Source organism: Delphinus delphis, chromosome 1 (genome assembly GCF_949987515.2).
Source record: "Delphinus delphis chromosome 1, mDelDel1.2, whole genome shotgun sequence".
In the NCBI taxonomy this organism is placed as follows: domain Eukaryota; kingdom Metazoa; phylum Chordata; class Mammalia; order Artiodactyla; family Delphinidae; genus Delphinus; species Delphinus delphis.
Genome location: NC_082683.1, coordinates 20,505,106 through 20,527,821, shown reverse-complemented (window position 1 = coordinate 20,527,821; position 22,716 = coordinate 20,505,106). Strand labels below are relative to the sequence as shown.

Here is a 22,716-nt window from a genome sequence, read left to right as displayed (position 1 = left end):
TGGGGCACCCCCACCCTCGGCTGCTCCCAGTAGCTAGGGGGCCAAGGAGGTGAGGGTGGGAGTTCTGGCTGTGTCCTCTCTACCTCCACAGGCATCAAGGCTCCTGCAACAGCCCCTCACAACTCAGGCGGACCATTTCCCGGCATCTCTCCCTCGGGCTCTCTGCCTGGCAAATACCTCATCTTTGAAGGCTCAGCTCAAATGTCACCTTCTCCCAGTGAGAAGGAAAGGACTCCCAGCTTTGCCACAGACAAACTGTGCATGCCAGCTAACCAACTCAAGAGGCCTCAGTTTCCTGATCTGTAGCAGGAGGGTATTTACATCACCTCCCAGGGTTGATGCAAGGGCTGAAGGCAACAAAGTCTGGAAGAGTGTCCAGCCCAGTGATGGTGGCTACCCTGGCCCTGCCAGCTCTGGGACCCCTCCCTATCCTTGCAGAATCACTGCTGCTCCACTACGGTCCTGCGATCCTTCATTTTACCACTTATCACAACGCAGGGACTATTTACACACGGGCCTGCCCCTCCTAAAAAACGGGGAGCCCTGGGAGGGCAGAGATTAGGGCTTGGTGCTAACAGCTTTTCTCTTCCGAGCCCCTGCCACATGCCCGGCACTGGGCTCAGTGCCTCACACCTGTGGCACCATTAAACCCTCCTGACCTGGGAGGCAGGTCCTGGTCCCACTTGGCAAAGGAAGAAACTGAGGCGCAGAGGGGCCTAGTGATGGCGCATAAGGTTACACCGCTGGTAAGTGGGGATTCAAAATCCGGTCTCTGACACCAGGAGGTGCTCAAAAGAGGACTGAGGAAAAGCAGCCCACTGCCCAGCTAGGGGAACTACCTGCAGAGAGGCAGGCACTGGAGCCCGCCCCTGGGCAGTCCTCCAGCCCCCAGACCTCACCCTCAGGTGGGTGCTACTCACCCTGGGGTACACCGTCCCTTTCCTGTGTGATATTAGGTGAGTAACCTACCCCATCTGGGCCTTGGGAAGCTGAAAGAAGCTGTCCCCACCCCTCCCACACAGCGAGAGTGTGCAGAGGCCAGGAAGACCCAGGACTTTGGAGCCAGGGGCCGGGTCCACAGGGCAGCTGCGGCTTTGCCCGGCCGCAGCAGGCATAGCTGTGCTCTGCCCATTACATAATCTCCCTGCCCCTGGAGCAGCCCTCCCCTTGTCGCTCCCCGGACATCCTGCCCCCTGAGCCCCTTTAATGCCCCTAATCCTCCCCAGGGGCCAGTGTTCTACAGGCCCCACCACGCACGCATACACATACCTGTCATCTCTCAGAAGCCTGGGGAGAAGGACCAGGTCGACCAGGGCTGGGGGGAGGGGGAGGCACGGTGCATTTGTAGATGGAGTTCCACTTCACCCAGCATTCTAGACTCTTGACATAATTCCCCCAGATGGTAACAACGGCCTATACACCAGCCTCCCCCATTCCAAATCCTCACCCTTCCTAAAACTCAACTGTAATCGTTACACTTGAGTGATCGACTCCCTTGGTCACTCACTCACTCCTTATTGAGAACCTCCTACGTACCAGGCCCCAAACCCTTCCATGGCTTCCCACTGCCTGCAGGATAAAGTCCCAGCTCCTTGGCATGGCGTTCAAAGCCGTCATCACCAACTGCCCAACACAGGTGATTAATGTGGGTTCTGGAACCTGACCATGTGGGTTCAAATTCTGGCTTCTACCACCTGCATGACCCTGAGGTTACTTCATTTCTCAAGGTCTCAGTTTCCTCATCTGTGAAATGGGGATAAAAGTGATGTACCTCATTGGGTGGCTGTAAGAAGCAAGCAAAATAGTGTCTGTAAAGTACATATGCCTGGCACGTAACTGGTCCACAAACAGTCCCCATTATTACTATCAGGCCCTATTACGGAGCTAAACTGAACAACCTGAGACCCTGAACAGACCAGCTTGTTTCACATCCCCATGCATCTGCACGGTGGCTCCTCCTACCAAGAAAACCTTTCCTGCCTGGTCACTTTGGCAAACCCCTGGTCTTCTTTCAGGACTCAGTTCTAATGTCATCTCCTCTGTCCACACAGTCTCAAGCCCTTTCCTCCCTCCCCTGGGCCTCAAAGCACCGAGCAAACTGCAGATTAACTCAGGGAGGAGCCATGACTTGTCCAGCATCATCTCCTTGGCACCCAGATCAGGGTCCAGCATGTAGCCTGTCAAATGAAAGCTCAGCCCAGCAAAGAGAGCAAGGAGGCCAGAGCAAGTTCTGTTTATTTGTTTGCCATGCCATGCGGCATGCGGTATCTTAGTTCCCCGACCAGGGATCAAACCCATGCCCCCGGCAGTGGAAGTGCAGAGTCCTAACCACTGGACCGCCAGGGAATTCCCCAGAGAAAGTTCTATTACTCCCATTTTTCAGACAAGGTTCAGAGGGTTGAGGGACTTACCTGTGGTCCCTAAGACATCGGGCCATGACCCAGAGTCATGTGGCTGCAAGCCTGAATCCCTGATGAGGGAGGGGAGGAGGTGGTGGGTGTACCCAGAGGTGTGTGCTTACAGAGCAGTATCTTGGAGGATTCAGGGGGCTCCACAGGCCCTATTTGGTTGCCTCCAGTCCAGGGGTCTCTAGCTTGGATGCCATCCTCATGAGGCCCCATGCCTGTAAGAGCTGTTGCACAAGGTCTCTAGAGGGGAGTGGGCAGCCCTGGAGAAAGAACTGTAAGTGCAAAGAGGACCACAGGTGAGCTTCCCCGCTTAGAGCCAGGGTCCTGGGAAGACAGGGCTCATTTGCCCCTCTGGTCTGACTGCTGCACAGATGGTGGAAAGAACACAGGTTTGCAGCCACAAAGACACAGCCGCTAATGCTAGGTCTGCCAGCCTCTCATTCTGACCTTGTGTCTGTCACATTACTTCTCTGAGCCTCGGTTTCCTCATCTGTACTACGAGGGCAGGTCCATCTTGTTCACAGCTGTACCCTGCTGCTTGGGTTAGTACTTGTCACATGATAAGTGCTCAATAAATATTTGCTGAATGAACGAATGAATGAACGAAGGAGGACAATGATACTGACCTTGCAGAATACTGAATGGAAGACCTTGTCTAAAAAGTCTGGTATAGGAAAGGGCTTTTGGCCTCTTGGAGGATGGAGACCCACTCTCCTCCCTCTTCCTCAGAGAGCACTACTCATGGGGACAGCTGCGGAGGGCCTCCAGACCACTGTCCCCCCTCCCCAGAGGTCAGAGATGCGTTTCACCAAGCATCCTTCCTTCCCACCCAACCAGCTCTGTCTCGGGAAGAGGGGCCAGGGCAGCGTCTGGAGAGGCCGGGCAGCAGATGGACAAAGACAGCACGTGCCCCACAGGCAGGAAGCAGCCCCAGGAGTTGGGTTCAGAGCCCAGCACTGGCAGCCCTGCACGCTGCTGGAAGCTGGGGGCCAGGTGCCAGGGCCGGCTGGTACCACCAGCCCTCAGCAAAGGCTGGACAGGAGAGTCTGCCAACATCCGGAGCCTCTCTTGGAGTACCTTCCACCTGGGCCAGTTTGATCCCAGCTCTTCCCTGTCCTTAAGCCTCCCCCAACTAGGCTGGAGACAACAAGAGATCTGGGTTCCAATTCTGACTCTGACATTAATTCACAGGCCAGTTCTCCTCTCTGAGTTCAGCTGTTCCATATGAAAATGGGGGTAATAATCCCTACCTTGAGAAGTTGTTTTGAGAGTTGTTTTATTTTAATAAGGTAACAGTGGTGAAGTGGGGTGGGTGGCACATAATGAAGCTCTGTACACAGCGAGGCTGGGCCTGGGGTCAAGGTTACTGCTTTCAGCAAGGCCAGGGAAGGCACAGGCAGAATCGTCAACCACACTTCCAATGGGTTTACTCCACCTGGGCCACACCCCAGACAAGGCCCCGCCTCCCAGCAGCCCATTTTCGGCAGCGTCATGGGAGGGCAGGGCAGTCCAGATCCCAGGCCTCTGCCAAATGCCCCTACCAGCCCCTCTGCCTGCCTCCTTCCTGGCCAGGAGCCAGCAGCAGCGCCTATACCTGCAGGTCAGGCTGCTGTATCACTTACATGTCACCTGGGCTAAGAACAGCGAGGCCCTGTTCTCCAGTGAAAACAGCCCAACCCGCGCCCTGGCTGCCCCATGGCTCCTGTTACCCAAACAATAACACCCAGTCGCCTGGCACCTCCATGGAGTGGGGAGGAGGAAAATGGGCAGTGGTACTCGGGACTCTGTACCCTCTCAGGCCCAGAAAGCAGAGGCCAGAACCCAGCCCTGGCCATTGGAGAAACAGAGGCCCAGAGAGGCTAAAGACTGATTGGGGGTCACACAGTGTTTCCAAGGTGAAGCTCCTAGAGAAATCACAGCCCCCTTAATCCTAGGAAATAAGCCAGTCTCTTCCTCTCAGAGTTCAGCTGCAGCAGTACTAAAACTGAGTTGAGTTTCCTGTTTAAACCTGGCCCCTGCCCCAGGATTCCCCAAAGAGAAACAGGAAGTAGTGCCCTGGACCGGGAATTGAGCTCCTGGGTGTCTTTCTTCCCTACTAGTATAACCCATGGTAAGTCCTCAGATTAAGTCTCTCCCTGGCCCCTCCCAGTCCACCTTCCTCTAGGGAGGCCTAGGTCTCAACGGTATGCCAAGGCAAAGGAATCCACCTCTGAGCACCTCCCCAACCCCCTGTGCCCCAGTCCTTGGGGGGTGGGCTGTGGTGGATAGGGGCTGCAGAGGGCAGTGTTCCTCACCTCAGAGGGTGAGTCAGCGAGAGAACTTCTGAACTGAGCAGGGCCCGTAAAAACCCCATGGCAGGGATCCCTAAGCAATTTACTCCAAATTGCGCCTTCAGGTTGGCTACCTAATCCTGCCATGCGCCCACCCTCCAATAGCCAGTGTCAGCCATGACCATCCCTTTAAAGGGGCAGCACACCCTGGGTTCTGGGGACCAGGGATCCTCACTCTGATCTCAACCTGTGACCCTGAGAGGCAGGGCACTTGGTGGTTGCCCCAGTTAAGAGAGGGCAGAGGAGGGGATCTAAGCAGGGGCTCTGAGCCCAAGCCAGAAGAAAATCACCTTGGCTCCCAGGCTCACTGAGGTTTCCATACCCTCCCTGCATATCCCCACATCCCCTCTGGAAAGGCAGTATCACCTACCTCCTTCCCAGAATGAGGCTAAGGGAAAAGTTTTTTTTCTCCATCTGCTGGCAGATGGGCTTGACCTTGACCCTGGGGGTCAAAGGGCACAGGAAGAGCTGGCCTTCTGCAAGCTTAGGGCCTAGCACCATAGAAACCTCAGAGGGCAGGAGGTGCTTCTGGGAGAGGCTAGGCAGGCAGAGGCCAAACTCCCCAGGGGCCCAGTCCTTCCTATGGGAGGGGGCAGGAACCAACGTTCTCCTCATCTCCAGGAATAATTTTCACAATGTCTAAGGGCTTTCCCCCATTCTCTTCCCCCCAGCCTGGAGCAGGTGACACAGGTGTCCTCTGACCCTAGGCTGGGGCAAAGAAAACCAAGAGTTTCAGCCCCAGACGGACGGTGTCACCCCAAATTCCACAACTGCTAGGGTCAAGAGGGACAATCCTTCTAGGGTCAGCAGCCGAGTAGCGGGAGCTCTTGGGGTAGGGCGCTGGGAGACATCAAGGAGAAGTGAGGGGGGGTCCCATGATCCTTGTCTCTTGTAGAATCCGAGACATCTGACACCCCAGCCCTGGCCGTCTGCCCTAACGAAGGAAACTCCGACAGCTCCCGGTACAGGTCCTAGGTGTGTGGGGTGAGGCGGGGGTCAGATCTCAGCGCACCACGGCATACCCTCTCCGGGCTAAGGGGTTTCTCGGCGCTGTGGCGGACTGTCCCTCGCGCACACACACCCGGGGCAGAAGGGGGTGGAGCCGGAGAGGGGGCAAGAGATCGGAGGGCACTCGCGTCCGCGCGGGCGCCCGCCAGGCTACAGAGGCGCCGCGGGCCGCCCCGCCCCTGTGGGGACTCGGGCTCGCCGGCCGCCAGCGCCCGTCCCCCGCCCAGCTCACTCACCTCCGGGTCCAGCGGCACCAGCTCCATGAGCGGCCAGGGCTCCTTGAGCTGGGCGAGCGGCATCGCGCCGCCGCTGGGCGGCCCGCGCTCCACCGGCGGTCCGGGCCGCCTCGCCTCCTGAGGTCCCAGGCTCCGCGCTCCCGCGTCCCCTCGTCCCCGCGCCCCCTAACCCCCTCGCGCCCGCCGAGACCCTCTCGCTCTCGCTGGGCCGACCGCGCCGCCGCCGCCGCCGCCGCGGCACTCGCACTTCGGCTCCCTCCGTCACCCGGCGCCGCCGCGCCCATTGGCTACCTGCGCGAAGGGCGGGGCCAATGAAGCCCCGCCCCGGCCCCCGCGGCGCGGCATTCCCAGCACAGACCCCCAGCCCCCGCCGCGAAGAGAGTGCGGGCCCCGCCTTCACCGCGAGCCCTGGGCCCGCGCTCTGCTCAGCCCAGAAGAGGCCCTCTTGGCTCCTCCCTCCCAAACCTGGTCCCCGGAGGGGACCATGCCAGGGCTACCCATCTCCCCCACTCACCTCGTTTGGAATAGCTCCCCAGATGTTCTTTCTACCCCCCCAGCGGGGGCTGTTTCCCCCTGCCCCCCCACACACACTCTGAATGTCCTGGGCCTGACCCCGGCAAAGGCTAGAAAGGAGCCTGGGCCCTACTCCCCCCATTACAAGGCTCTAGGACCCCCTAACCCCGCCCCGGAAGGCGACACTGGAATCTCCTGCGCCCTGGCTCCAGGTAGGGTACAAGTCTTTCACCACCATCAGGACCCACAGTGCCTCCAAAGTGATGTCTTAATACGCATGTTTTGCTCTTTTCAAGCCGTCTCCCCAAATCTCTCCCAACTGCAGGCCCAGCTCTGGGCTCATTTGGGCTTGTGCCCCCTCTGAGGAGACCAGGGACCACGTTCCAGGATTGACCGACACTTGGGCTGTGCTTGGGGTGCAGGGAGGCCAAGGAGAGAGATTTCCCCCGGAGAGATTCAGCCTCCGTCTAAAGAGGTGTTAGGGGTTCAGGTGTGATGAGATTTATTCACACGTGGGGGAGTGGAGAGATGGGCTTGCGTGTTTCATGGGTGGGGAAGAATGTCCATTTGCAAAGCCGTTCTAAGGCAGGATTGTTTATCAGAAGCCTTCTTCCAGTCAGGCTTCACCAATATATGATCTCCTTGGATCCTCACCACCACCTAGTTTACACATCATAAAACAGCCTCAAAAAGATGAGGTGACTTACCCAAGGGTACACAGCAGATGGGGAACAGATTAGGACTTTAAAAAATCAAAGTCCATGAGGATTTCTCCTAAATCCAGATGCTCCTGTTATTCCATCACTTTCCAAGGGTAGCACCTCAGCTGTTAAAGTGAATTGAGTTTTGAGTGGAAAAGACTTTGGAACCGAACAAATCTGGATTTGAATCCTAGCTCTGCCACCTCCTTAACATTGGAAAACTCATTTCATGCCTCTAAACCTGTTTCCTTATCTGTGAAAGGGGAATCATTAATATAATTCCAATCTTTCAGGTAGATCCTGAGGACTAGATTTAATTCAATAAATATTTATGGCTATATATTACAAGCCAGGCCCTCTTCTCGAGCATGCATTATAAACCAGCCCTGCTCCTCATTCCTGTGGATATAGCAATGAACAAAAGAAAGTCCCTGTTCTCATGGAGTTTACATTCGGTCTGGTGTGATTAGATAAATTATTAGAGCTAACATTAACATAGCACTTACTATGGACCAGGCACTATTCTAAGCACTTTACCTGTAAACTCATTTAATCCTCACAACAACCTTATGAGTTAGGTGCTGTTATTATCTCCAGTGTATAGATGAGGAAACCAAGGACAGAGAAGTTAAGCGTTTCATTTTCTGGGTCCCTCCAAGGTCACACAGCTGGAAAATGGCAGAGCTGAAAGACAACCCTGGTAGTCTAGGCCCAGTGTTCATTCCTTTTATTTTTTATTTTTGGCTGCGTTGGGTCTTCATTGCTGCGCACGGGCTTTGCGCACGGGCTTTCTCTAGTTGTGGCGAGTGGGAGCTACTCTTCATTGCGATGCGCCGGCTTCTCATTGCGGTGGCTTCTCTTGTGGAGCACGGACTCTAGGTGTGCAGGCTTCAGTACTTGCAGGGCTCAGTAGTTGCAGTGCACGGGCTTCAGTAGTTGTGGTGCACGGGCTCTAGAGCACAGGTTCAGTAGTTGTGGCGCATGGGCTTAGTTGCTCCACGGCCCGTGGTTGCCCCATGGCATGTGAGATCTTCCCAGGTCAGGGATTGAACCTGTGTCCCCTGCACTGGCAGGTGGATTCTTAACCAGTGCACCACCAGGGAAGTCCCTAGAGTTCATTCTTTTGTTCACTCACTCTATTACCTCCTTAATGAGGGCTAAACTGGAGGCAACCTGCGCCAAAGTTGGCAGCTGTTATAGACATCAGTGTTAGTATCAGTTGCCTGGAGCCAGTTTCCGATGCCCCAACCCCTGCTGCTCAGGGCTAGTGTTGTAATGTTTAGACTCAAAATTGAAAAAATGCTTGTTGTTTATCTGAATTCAAATTTAACTGGGTGTCCTGTTGATTTGCTAAATCTAGTCATCCTACTCAGGGCTCAGAACAGATTGCACCCAGGTGCCAAATATCTGGCTGCAAGCCGGTTTAAGTTAAACTTGGGAAGAGACATTGAGATCTAGAGAATGAGGGCAAAGGACTGCTGGGCGAGGAAAATGAGGTGGATGCGTGGGAGGGGCATGGGTGAGGGGAAAACTGGAGTGATTCTACCTTCAATCTGCCCCCTTCCTGGGGCTCCTGGCCTCTTCCTTCCCCTTTTTACAGGAAAGGATTCCATATCAAGTGCATCATCTCAATTTAAGGACCCAGTAGTGACTCTGCTTTCCTATGAATGTTTCACTTCCTGTGTCCTCTCTCCCAAGAGTATTGGGTTATGCTGGAAAAGGGGGGTGCCCAGAGGACACCTGGGCCCTGCCTGGGAGCTTGGGCAGGTCAGCTTGCCCATGATTGTTGAAGGGATGTTACAGTCACTCAGCAGAGAGCTGTAGAGACCAATCCATAGCCTACAATGTGCTGATCCTGCTGCAGCCTCAGCTCACAGTTTTCTGTTTCTCTCTAGGCTGCAGCCACACTGACTTTCCTTCAGTTCTGCTGCCCCAGGGCCTTGCTCCTTGTTCTTGAAACTGTCTGTCTTCCTCAAGCCAGTTTATCTCCACAATCACTTCCTCCAGGACATCTTCCCTTACCTGCCTGTTATATACACTCGTGGCAATGGATACTTCTCCTTAGTGCTCCTCAAGGTGTACTTTTACATTTGTTTTTGTGATTACCTGATTAACATCTAGCTCTCCAATTAGACAGGAAGCTGTGAGAGGGCAGTAGTCGGGTCTTCTAGGCTCTTGTCTTCCTGGCACCTGACACACTACCTGGCACATAGATGCTCAAAGAGGCTAAGTGATATGTACAACATCATCTAGCTACAGTACAGTACATCTAGGACTCATGCTCTGAAATGCTACACTCTGAGTCGTGGATAAATGATAGCTATTATTATTATTCATAATGGGGTGAGAACAGGCTGTTCGGGGCAGTCACTTGCGGTGTTTGTTAAGTGAATGACTCATAAGTGTGAAAGGGCTCTGCTGGACACAGTGAGGTTCTTATTCTGTACCTTATGGAAGAGGTTATTCTAGCATGAAGCAGGGGGCTGAGCTGACAGGCTGAGCGCTGGGTTTTAGGTCCTTCTACCGCAACCTGGGCATGTGCTTGCTATAATGTTCAAGAGCACAGGTTCTGGATGGGCCCTGCCCCACAGGAAGAGAGCCTGTCATTACTCTTTCTTGGCCATTCAGTAGAGGAGGGTCTTGGCACACGTGTCTCCTGGCAGCAGGTGGAACAGCATAAGGGGAACAATCATAATGGTAGTTCCCTTTAACAAGTGATTACAAAATGCCAGAACTTGGCTCAGCATTTAAATAGTAATCATCATCATCAACTATGACAGCTGATTGAGAGAGAACTATGTGACCTGCCTGGCACTGTGAGTGTTTTAGAGGCAAGAGCTCATCCAGTCACCCCAACAACACCATGAGACAGAAATTATTGTCTCCATTTTCCAGATGAGAAAACTGAGGCTCAGGAGTGATGCAATCGCCCATGGTCCAACAGCTAGTAAGTATTACAGCTAGGCTGGGAACCCAATTCTCTCAGACTCAAAATCCAGTGCTCTTATTCACTTCACTACACTGTCAGCCCAGAAGGGGCTTCACGGGTACTCAGTATGCAGAGGTGCGTAGTGGTGAACAAGTAAGGGGGTGGATTCTCTTGTCTGCCCCATCCAGGTCTGAGGGATGGAGGTGCTTGAAACCCTCCTGTAGCTCCCCCATCACACTTCAAACAAAATCCAAGGACTTTGCTGGGCCTGCAAAGTCCCGCAGGACCTGGCCCCCTACTCCCCCTGCCCCCCCCCACCACTCACTCACTGCCCCCCTGCCACCAGTCTTGCTGCCTGCTCACTGACATGCCACATACACTCCCACCTCAGGCTTTGCTCCTGCTGTGCCCTCCACCTGGAACATTTCTTTCTTTAGCTCTCAGAGTTTGCTCCCTCACTTCATTCGCACCTCTGCTCAAATGTCACCTCTTCGGAGAGGACTGACCCTACCTAAGATAGCTCCCCATCGACGGTATCATCTTATGTTATCTTTTTTTCATGGCATGCCTCTCTACCAGGGATCATATTGTATATTTACCTGTTTGTTTATTGTTTCTCCCACTAGAACAAAGCTCCATGAGGTAGGACTTTATTTTGTTTACTGCTGTCTCGCTGGCTACAGCTGACATGTGGCAAGCCTTCAAAATATGCTTGTGTGGGGACTTCCCTGGTGGTCCAGTGGTTAAAAAATCCGCCTTCCAATGCAGGGAACGCGGGTTCGATGCCTGATCGGGGAATTAAGATCCCACATGCCACAGGGCAACTAGGCCCACGTGCTGCAACCACTGAGCCCACGGCACAACAACTGGAGAGTCCACGTGCCACAACTGCGAAGCCTGCGTGCTCTGGAGCCTGCACGCCACAACTAGAGAGACCGCCCACTGCAACTACTGAGCCCGCGTGCTCTGGAGCCTGCTTGCTCACCAAAACTAGAGAGAATCCTGTGTGCCGGAATGAAAGATCCCACATGCTGCAACTAAGACCCGACTCAGCCAGAAACAAATAAATGATAAATAAATAAATACTAGAAAAAAAAATCCCTACTCAAAAAAAAAAAACAAAATGAGGCCAAGGGAATTCCTTAGTGGTCCAGTGGTTAGGACTCCGTGCTTCCACTGCGGGGGGTATGGGTTCGATCCCTGGTCAGGGACTAAGATCCTGCAAGCTGTGTGGCATGGCCCAAAAATAAAAATAAAAAAAGAATGAGGCCAAGAGCTAGGACAGCTACCTAAGGCTGTTGGTCAAGCTGTACAGGTTTCTGGCCAGACCAACCAACTCCTTCAGTCAAGTTGTGCTGAAGAGGCTGTTCGTGAGTTGCACCAACTGGTGGCCTCTATCCCTTTCCCAGATGATCCGGAAGGTGAAGCTTCCTGGAGGGGAAGGCAAAACAGGTGTGGTTATAGGAACTAAAACTGATCATGTGTATGCCCAGTAGGTACCCGAACTGAAGGTGTGGGCACTGCCCTGGAGCCACATCCCCAAGGCCTGGGGCAAGATCCTCACCTTTGACCAACTGGCCCTGGACACTCCCAAGGGCTGTGGCGCTGGCCTCCTCTCTGGTAAAGACCAAGAGGTATACAGGCATCTCGGCAAGACCTCAGGAACGCCAAACCCTACGTTCCAAGGGCTGGAAGTTCAAGCGCACCAGAGGCTGACAGGCCCGTCAGCCTTGTTTAATAACAGGCCTTGTTATTAAAAAGATTTTGGGTGCTGAAAAAAAAAAAGAAGAATGAGGCCAAAGATAGGGTAGTCAGAGAAGAAGAGGAAAAATGGGAGCATCCAGATGGGACAGTCCCAGGGCTACTGGAGAACTAGCTAGTGGGCTCCTCCACTGACCTGGAGACCAGGACCGGGTGGGGGCAACAGAGGCTTGTTGCTGCTGGTTACAGAGAATGGGAGCTGGAAGTAGAGGTGGATATAGTAGCAGCAAGAGATGGGAATGGAATTGGAGGTAGAGGGGCAGAAGAAGAAAGCAGTTGGTCATCAACAGATCCTTATGGACAGCTATGTGCCAGGCACCGTTCTGGGCACTGTGGACACAGCAAAGGAATACACAGAGAGGGTCTCTGCCCTCTAGAATAAGGGTGGGTAAACTATGAACGGCCTGTGGGCCAAATCTGGCCTCTTTTTATGTGCCTATGAGCTAAGAGTGGCTTTTACATCTTTAAATAATTGAAGAATATTTCATAATGTGCAAAAATTATATGAAATTCAGATTTCAGTATCCATAAATAAAGTTTTATTGGAGCACAGCCACGCTCCGTTTACGTATGGTCTAGGGCTGCTTTCACACTACAACAGCAGAGTCGAGTAGTTGCAACAGAGACCATATGGCTGAGAAAGCCTAAAATGTTTACTAGCTGGCTCTTCAGAAAAAAAATTTGTTAACCCCTGCTCTAGGAACTTACATTCTCTTTGGTTAAACAAGCAGGTAAACTAATTTCAGAGTACTTCTGAGGACAAGAGCCAGCTGGCATCAGTAGTTTCTCACACCCTGCTTCTGCCTCAGCCACCTTCCCCTGGAAGGGAAGTGCTCCATCCAGCTGGGTTGTAATACAGCAGCAGAGGAACTGGGGTCATTGTGATCAGACCCCTGCTTCTGGGCCAAGAGGATCAAGACTTTTCCTGGAAGAAAAAAGTCACTGTCAGTGATTTGCAAAGTCCAGCACCCGCTGGTTCCCCTTCCCCTAACTCAGATCCTCAATCTAGGAACAACTTATTTATGACTTCAGAGGAACATCATCACCTTTGTCATCAAGGCCTGCCAGCTGTGTTCCTGCCACTTGTATGCAGTGCCTCCTTCTTTACAAAAAGTCTTCTCCCACACTACCTCATGGAGCCCTTATGGGGTAAGGCATGGCTTGGGGTTATTGTTCCCATTTCACAGATGAGGAAACTGAGACTTGGAGAAATAACCTGACTTTACCCAGGGTCACATGGCTTGAAATAGCTTGCAAAGCCACAATTAGAAAGTAGTGCAATGTCATCTTTGGAAGGGCCTTTGGGACTGTCTCATCCAGAGATAGGAAACTGATGGCCTGGGGCAGAGGTGAGTCAGTTAAGGGTGGTAGCCAGTCCTCCATGTGCAAGAAATAAGGCATGCATTGTCGGTAGAGAAGTTTAAAACATTAATGAAACTGGGTGGGTCTGCTTTTTTTATCACTGTGCCCTGGCAATTCTAAACAATGTCGTTGGTGATAAAATCCTCCCTCCTGAAGAGATCTTTCTTGGTCTAAGTTCTAAATAATTGCCGCGATTACTATGAGATATATATATTACTTCAAATTAGTACATTTTATCACCTAACCTTTAATAAATAACATATTCTACATGGAAGCTAATTTGAAGAACTCCCAGTTACACAACTGGCACCAACATATACCTTCAGTTTGAGAGCTCATAGCAAGTCAGCATCATTGGAGCTCACATCAGGAGCATTCATGTCCCCATGTCCCTGCATTTAAACAGCAGATTTGAAACCAACGGTGATAGCACAGTGATTGTAAAACGGTTACTGTAGTTCTGTCATTCTCTATGCAAGTCATTCTCTGAACCTGCCAAGTTGCCTCTTTTAGAGGCATTTCTTCATGTGTGTTTAAAAAATACATTAATATAACCATAAACTATTAGTCCTTTACTTTTTTCCCATTTGTACTATAATTTTTATTTTATTTAAAAAATTTTATTGGTCTGAGTATATATATGAAGTTCAATAAAAGCAAGTTTTTACTGTCTCTGTTGCTTTTCTGCCATTATTATTATTTGTTTTATTTCATGATTATTATTGAAGATAATTCTTGTCATGTTGGGATTAAAAAATGATCTTTTCTACACACACTACTATATATAAGATAGGTAACTAACAAGAACCTACTGTATAGCAGTAGGGAACTCTACTCAATATTCTGTGATAACCTATATGAGAAAAGAATCTAAAAAAGAAGTAATATATGTATATGTATAACTGAACCACTTTGCTGTACACCTGAAACTAACACAACATTTTAAATCAACTATACTCCAATAAAAATAAAAATTTAAAAACTTTTTTTTACATTACCAGAAAATCTAAGAAGAAATTCAAGAAAAATAAAATTTGATAACTTGGAAAAAAAAACACATTTTGGGTGTCAAACATACTAGGTTCACCATTGGCTTACAGACAGAAGAGGGGGGCTTCCCTGGTGGCGCATTGGTTGAGAGTCCTCCTGCCGATGCAGGGGACACGGGTTCGTGCCCCGGTCAGGGAAGATCCCACATGCCGCGGAGCGGCTGGGCCAGTGAGCCATGGCCACTGAGCCTGTGCGTCCGGAGCCTGTGCTCCGCAACGGGAGAGGCCATAACAGTGAGAGGCCCGCGTACTTCAAAAAAAAAAAAAAAGACAGAATAGGACCCACAATGACATCATTATCTTCTCAATCTTAATCATCATTATTTTTTTATTGAGCACCTACTTGGTGCCAGGCACTGTTCTAAGGTTGGACATGTATCATCCCAACTTTTTCCCCATTCAACAAATATTTATTAAGATCCTACCATGTGTGAGGCACCATTGTAGGTGCTGGTGATATGGCAGTGAACAAAGTCAAATGCTTTCTCTCTCTTACCCGTGAACCACTGGGCCTGGAGGTAGGATGGGTGTTCTCCTTGTGTACCATCCTATTTTAAGAATAAAGCCAGGACCCCACAGACCCAGGATTAGGGTGAGGTGAGTTAAGGCCAAGTCACACAAGTGCAAGGTCATATCCTGTCTTCACTTAAAATGTTGCTATTTTGGTCATCATGGATTTTTTTTTTTTTTGCATTACTTTTAACTTTTGAAAATATATCTTGATTGTTGAGTTTTTGGCACCCCCTTAAATTTTGCACCCAAGATGATTCCTCATTAACCTCATTCTGTTAACCTCACCCTAGTCCTGTCCTTGCTTATGTGATCCTCACAACAATCACGTGAAGTAGGTGCAATAATTACCCCCATTTTACAGATAAGAAAAGTGAGGCACAGAGAAGCTAAATGACTTGCTCAAGGACATACAGTTAATTAAGTGGTAAAGCTGGTGCATGAACTTCTCTTACTTTAGAATCCATGCTCTTAACCCTACTTTACATTTTGTTTAGTCCATACAGGCTGCTAAATATCTCAAGTAACTTGCCATCACTTTAATTTAAAATTAAAAATACAGCACAGTGCATTCCGCAGCCCCTCAGGACCGGGGTTGGGTTGGAAGACCCCTTGGTCCTGGGACACAAGGCGCGGCCAGAAAGGCAGCAGCCCCTTCACCTGTCACACAGCACACGTTGGTGGGGAACCTGGTGCTAAACCATTCATAGATGACCTGCTTCTGCGTCAGGGTTTCCTACATAACAGAGCAGCTCCCTCGCTGGGATCTATTGAAAGTCAGCCCTGGACAGACGTTTTGTAAAAAGAAGGTATTAAAAAAAAAAAAAAAGGAAGAAAAAAATTTAAAATACAGCTTTCCAGCCTCTTTAAAAGTCAGGCAAGGGACTTCCCTGGTGGCGCAGTGGTTAAGAATCTGCCTGCCAACGCAGGGGACACAGGTTTGATCTCTGGTCCGGGAAGATCCCACATGCCGCGGAGCAACCAAGCCCGTGCGCCGCAACTACTGAGCTCGCATGCCGCAACTACTGAAGCCCGCACGCCTAGAGCCCATGTTCCTCAACAAGAGAAGTCACCACAATGAGAAGCCCACGCACCTCAATGAAGAGTAGCCCCCGCTCACCACAACTAGAGAAAGCCCGCGTGCAGCAAGGAAGACCCAACGCAGCCAAAAATAAATAAATAACTTTATTTTTTTTAAAAAAAAGGCCACCTGCGCTCACATTCCTGTTTTGTGGCCATCAGCAGAATGGAGTGGCAGCCTCTCTCAGATAAAGCAAGCTCATCAGGTCACCACAGTCTCCACCACCCACTACTATCTCACTGCCTCCCCCACTTCATTCACTTGCTACCTGTCTGCTCCTGGGGGCATTTAGATTTGGACCCCTAATCTGGTCATCTCACAGATGGAAGAATCCAAGCCCCAGAGAGGAAGAGGTTTACCCAATTCACACAGCACTTGGAGCCTGGGCTCCAAGCCAGCCCTTACACAGCCCTTCAGTGCTAAGAGACACTTGTAACTTTACACTCGATGGGAGCTCAGAAAGGGAGTTCCCAGACAGATCAAGCTAACCCCTATTTGCTGAGCACTGCCCAATTTTTGCCTCCAAGGTGGGCATCTCCACATCAACATCTCAGGTGGCCCTCCCAACGACTCTGGCAGGTCAGCCTTGACAACCTCTATCTTACACGTGAGAAACTGTTGCTTGGGAGGTTAAGTGGCTCTCCCAAGATCTCACTGCAAGCTTGTGGTAGGTCTAACTTCAGTTCACTAGCTCTTGACATAAGACCTCCTGCTCTCTCCCCAAAACACCCTCTCTGACTCTTACTAGGATTTTCTTGGACTGAGGCTGGAGTCTCTGCTGGCTAAATTTACTCTCTTCCAGAAGGATTCTAACACAGGGCAGCCCGAGAGCCAAGCTGGAGTTGTCAGAAATACCGACTATAGGCCAAGCATATGCTAGATGCTTTTCACAAAGCTTCTATATTCTTTCTGTTTATCTGCATCTGAATTTTCCACAGTGACTGTATTTTACTTCCTGTACGAGGAATTGCTTGATCTAGGCCTGGAAATGATTCTACTGAAAGTTTGGAGAAGTTGAGGATATTGGTCCCCAACTTGCAGTTAAGGAAACTGAGGCTCAGATGGATGGCCCAAGGTTACACAGGTAAGAAGTGATGGAATCAGGATTCTGTCTGAGTCCGAGGCCTGTGCTCTTTCCATTCCACTACTCTGCTTGCCCTTTTTTTTTTTAACACCTTGTTCCACAAAGGAGTTCAGGCAACTTATAAAAATACATTAAAGGAATCAAGCATTTATCCTGTCTTTCTTTGTACAAACTATTTCAGGAAAATCAAATAATGAATGAGGAAAAGTTATTCTTTTATTTTTTCATTTAAGTTTTTTTTTTTTTTTTTTTTTTTTTTTTGCGGTACGCGGGCCTCTCACTGTTGTGGCCTCTCCCACCGTGGAGCACAGGCTCCAGATTCTCAGGCCCAGCGGCCATGGCTCACGGGCCCAGCCGCTCCGCGGCACGTGGCATCTTCCCAGACCGGGGCACGAACCCGTGTCCCCTGCATCGGCAGGCGGACTCTCAACCACTGCGCCACCAGGGAAGCACTCATTTAAGTTTTATTTTTAAATTATTTTTGTAATTTAATTTTATTTTTAAAAATAATTTTTATTGAAACGTTGTTCTTTATGGAAGAATTCCAGCTAATGAATGCAAAAAGAATGCCAGAGGGACTTCCCTGGTGGTCCAATGGTTATGACTCCGTGCTTCCACTGCAGGGGGCTCGGGTTCTATCCCTGGTCAGGGAACTAAGATCCCACATGCTGCTGGGCGTGGCCAAAAAAAAAAAAAAAAAGAATGACAGAATTAGAAAGTCATGGGGGATTCCCTGGCAGTCCAGGACTTGGCGCTTTCACTGCCAGGGCCCGGTTCCCATTTTGCAACACCTAATGAAATAACGGATCATCAGCAGATGCTAAAACCAACAGATAAAAGGTTGATGGGGAATTCTATAATGAAAAGAGCAGGCCAAGAGCCCTGAAACCATGGATCAATCAATAAAAATATTTAAACTAAATATGTGCCGCTAGATGAGACATAATAATAAGTAAACAGCACCATCGCCAATAAGGTATTCTTGCTAAAGACATTAAACCTGAATCTAATCAAGCTCTAGATCTAACTTTCAGTTTAATGGAAATACAAGAGACAGAAGAACAAGTTAAACTACACCATCAGGAAGCAATCAGCCAAATCTTCTGGGATGTGGGAACCTTTACAGGGCAAATGCTCTGGTTTCCTTTACAAATAAATAGCATGAAAAAAGAAGAAAAGAAAAGTGAAACTGTTATAGATGAAAAGTTACTTATGACGCATATCAACCAAATGAAATGTGTGAGCCTTATTTGAGTTCTTATTGGAAAAAACCAACTATTAAAGAAATTTGAACATGAACTAGGTATTAAATGATTTTAGGGAATTTGTATTAATTTTGTTAGGTATGATAGTGGCATTGTAGTTATATTTGAAAAAGCCCTATCTTTTAAAGATATATGCTGAAATAATTCCAGTGAAATGATATGATATCTGGGATTTGCTTTATAATACTTCAGAGGGAGGGAAAAGTGGGGAGGTAAATGAAACAAGATTGGCAAAATGTTGGTAATTATTGAGGATGGGTTACAGGTGCATAACAGTTTATTACATTCTCTCTACTTTCATGTGTTTGAAATATTCCATAATAAAACATTTTTTAAGCCTTAAAGTAAATAATTAAGAAAATTGGGACATGGGGAGGGGGAAGGGTGAGCTGTGACGGGGCGAGAGAGAGTCATGGACATATACACACTAACAAACGTAGTAAGGTAGATAGCTAGAGGGAAGCAGCCGCATGGCACGGGGATATTGGCTCGGTGCTCTGTGACAGCCTGGAGGGGTGGGATAGGGAGGGTGGGAGGGAGGGAGACGCAAGAGGGAAGAGATATGGGAACATATGTATATGTATAACTGATTCACTTTGTTATAAAGCAGAAACTAACACACCATTGTAAAGTAATTATACCCCAATAAAGATGTTAATAAAAAAAAATAAAAATAAAAAATAAATAAATAGCAAAAAAAAAAAAAAAAAGAAAATTGGGACAAAGAGAAAATACAGATCCAGAAATAGAATAGTTCTGAGCTTCTTAGCAGCCAAAACAAAGAGGGAAACGAGTCACGATGGCCAACTGTTGAGAAAGACAGTCTCATGCCTGCAGTTTTTTGACCCTTACTCAATTATGTAAGAATGGGCCCTGAGCCTGGAACACTTCCTAACCAAGAGATAAAGAGCCCACACAGCCACCTGGATTTATCACCTTGTGTGGGAGTATCTTTCCTTGTTTCAGGTGTCATGAGTACTCTTTTGTCTCTGCTTAAAGCATGTCGGTCGTATGGCATCTAGCCAACCCCATGGTTATTATCTGTCCTCCTCTTGGAGGGGATAGGGTCCTTCCACTATGGCACAAGAAGGGTGAGCATAGGTGAAGTGCCCTGTGTTGATCACTGGGAGAGATCCCCCGGCAATGAGGGACCAACACCCACTACTGAAGCTGATCCTGCTGTCTCTTCTCTATGTGAGCAAAGCGTGGTTCCATCCGGTGCTTGACTGCATTGTGTCTTCCTTGACTACTCAGATACCAAGAGGAAATGGGTAGAAGTGTTTAGAGTCTTCCCCGGGGAATGATAACTGGTGCAAGGGTACTCCACTTGACACAAGGAGATTTCTAAAACCAACAAACCAGCACAGTTTCTTGTAATCAAAGAGATTCTGGTGCTGGCAAAATTCCTACTCAATATGGCCTATCAGTAGGGGGCCAGTCATCTGCCCTGATTTGGGGTATAATGAAGGACTTGCAAAGAGCTAGGGCCAACAGAAGGAGGGGAAAGAGGTGGAGAGAGGTGGACCTTGGAGGATGAGGGAAATGGAGAAGGACATGGGAAAGGCAGGGCATTCTAGGGGGAGAGTACTGAGTGAGCAAAGGCAGACAGGCTATTTCATTTTCATAAAAGAAGAAATACAAAAAATGCATGTGAACCTGAAGAAAGCTGGTCTTTTATTTGCTCCTTCTTTGCCAAAAGAAATCGATCCAACTCCAAAAAGCACTGACAGGAAACAAAAGTCTTTACCAAAGGTCTCTGGAGGACACTGCAAAGGGATTACACGGCACAGCTCAGGGCAAGACATCCTTTCAGAATCCTCCTAAATCTCTCTTCCTCAAAGTTCCACACCATTACAACAGCTCCCCAAACCTCTTCCTTCTTTCTCTTTTTCCAAATTCCTGACCACCCAAACTCTGCCAGCTCCCTCACTCCCCTCCCTTCTCTCAGAAGCAGCTTTTCCTGATTGGGACTGGGCGGAAATTCCTCCAGGTCTCTCCACTCTTTTGCTTATAGGTCTATTTCTCTCCCTCTGCCCTCCTTACAAAGGCTCCTAAGCCTGGGAAGGAGGAAAAGCAGTGCATATTTACATGTGAGTATTTTTGTCCCGTGGCCTGGAAATTAAAAAAAAAAGATTGGAAGGAAAGACACCCGCATGTTAACAGGAAGATGCCAGCAAAGCTTTGGAATCAGATAAAGTTGGGTCCAGGTCCTGGCTCTGCCACTTTCTAGCTGTGTGACCTTGGGCAAGCCTCACTGGAGACATTTCTCCAAACCTCAGACTGCTGTTCCGTGAATGACTTAGCATGGTATCTGGCATATAGCAAGCGTTCCATAAAGTGTAGCTTACAAAATAAAGGAGTTAGTTACCTGTAGATAGGAGGAATATGGTGAACTTTATTTTGTCTTTATCCATATTTTTTGCCTTTATCAGTATTTAAAAATTTTACAGTAAGTACATACTTGTAAAAATAAAACAACGTAAAGATCATTATAAACACAGGCGTAGGATTAAATGTTTATCAGTAGAAGATCAAATGAATTATGGGGTACCCATATTCTGGAATATTATGAACGCCTTAAAAATGGGGTATCTCTATAAATAATGACACGAAAAAATGTCCACAGTATACAGCAAGTTGCAAAACAATATGTGGTGTGACCCCCTTTATATATATATATATAGTATGCTACAAATAAGAAAAACCGCAGCTATCTCACCAGTGAAGATGAGTGTTTTTCATTTTTCAAATCCATATTTTTGTAAGGTTTTAATTTAAAAAAAAAGACTCATGAATTACTTTTACATAAAAGAAAAAAACTGAAAGGGGGGGAAAAACAGGCAGGTAGGGTTTCCCCGTGTGTTTCCCAGGCCCACGGCGGAACAGAGTACCAGACAAACGAAGAACCCCAAGATTCTGCGCACCTAAGTCCTATTGCTGAGCCGGCTGAGCTCCTGCCAGCCACTAGGCTGGGCAGGAAGGGTAAACAGGGCACCCCATCTTCAGCCCTCGAAGGCTCCCCCCTGCCCCCATGTCCTGTTTTGCAGACTGCAATAGAAGGGAGCCAGTAGAAATTGCTCCCTTTCTCCCCATGGGGACCCTTCTAATACCTCTGCTAAGGAGAGTAAGGTTTGCTGGAGCAGAGGAGAGGGCAGGGGCAAGAGAAGGTCCTGGGGCCTAAAGATCTTTCTAGATGTATGTGGCCTGTGGCCCCCAAGACTTCCCCGCTCCCCCAATCTTGTTGAAACTGATGATGGGGGGGCTCTGGAGGGACCAAGGGGCCTTGCCGGGCTCTCAGGGTGGGACCCGCCCCGCAGCGTGAAGGAAGGAAGCTGCTGAGCCCCCAAACTCTTGGGGGACAAGCCTGAGCAGTTCCCGGAATGTGGGGAAAATGGGTGCCCTATCAGCGCTCTCTATAAAAACCATCGCCTACAGAAGATCAAGCCCCAAGATTGAGTCCCAGGATTTCCTGACTAGTTCCAAGAACCCAACCTAGAAAGTGGGCGGGGTTCCTGCCTCCTCTTCCCCTCCCCACTCAGGCCCTTCTCGCTTTTGGGTCCCCAGTCCAGGCCCAACCCCACGGCCAGCCCATTCAGCTCCCAAGTCTAGTTGGCCCTGCGCTCCCTCAAACCACCCCCAGTGCCCGCCCCGCCCCCAGCTCTGCGTCTCCCCCCGCCCCATTTCCGCTTAGTTTGCACTCCCGGCACCCCGCGCGCGCCTGGGGTACCTCCTCGGCCCGCGGCAACTCAAGCGCCTTGGCCCCGCCCTTCTGATGCCCCGCCCAAAGCCCCGCCCTGGCACGTGCCCGCGCTTAGCTTGTTTACCTCTCAGTGCCTGTAAGGGGACCCCTCTACAGGTCAAACCCTGACTATATTATCAGCCCTTGGGACCTGCATTCGAAGTGTTGGGAAGGGGGTTCGCGGCGTTCAGAGAAGTTTGGAGAAGATGCAGGCCCGGAAGCGGAAGCAGAGAATGGAGAGGGCCGGAGGTCGGGGCAGTGAGGACCACAAAGCTTGAGCGCACGCCCACCTCCTTCTCTCCGGGCCGGCGCACATGGGAGTGGGACGAGACGCTCGGTCTGGGTCCGGCGGGCTCGAGCCTGAATCTGAGCAAGAGCTGGCCCGGTACCCGCCAGGTGTGCAGGGCGGGGTGGCCCTGGGAACGATTGTCGGGGGTGGAGGGCGAGTCAAGTGAGCTGGGAGTGCCCGGCCTAGTATCAGGAATCGAGGGTCCAGTTGGAGGTATTGAGGTGAGGTGAGATTAGGCCCAACGGTTCTCTCGCCTGGATACCGTGACCTGTCCTGGCAAGGGTGGGGAGCAGGAGGCCCAACCTTTGGGGCTGTGCCTCATTAGCGCTTCCCAGGTGGGGCGCGCAGCTCGACTCTACGCCGCCACCGTGTGGCCGCAGGGAGCAGCGCCTGCCTGGACCCGGAGACGACTCAGCGCTGGGGCGGGGGACCAGGCCCTGGAGACCTTGGG

General features: G+C 50.0%; 1 pseudogene; it reads left to right on the top strand.

Annotated features, from left to right (window-relative positions):
* The first annotated feature begins 10,128 nt into the window (after positions 1-10,128).
* On the top strand, positions 10,129-22,254 carry LOC132419559 (large ribosomal subunit protein eL18 pseudogene; annotated as a pseudogene).
* The last annotated feature ends 462 nt before the right edge of the window (positions 22,255-22,716 follow it).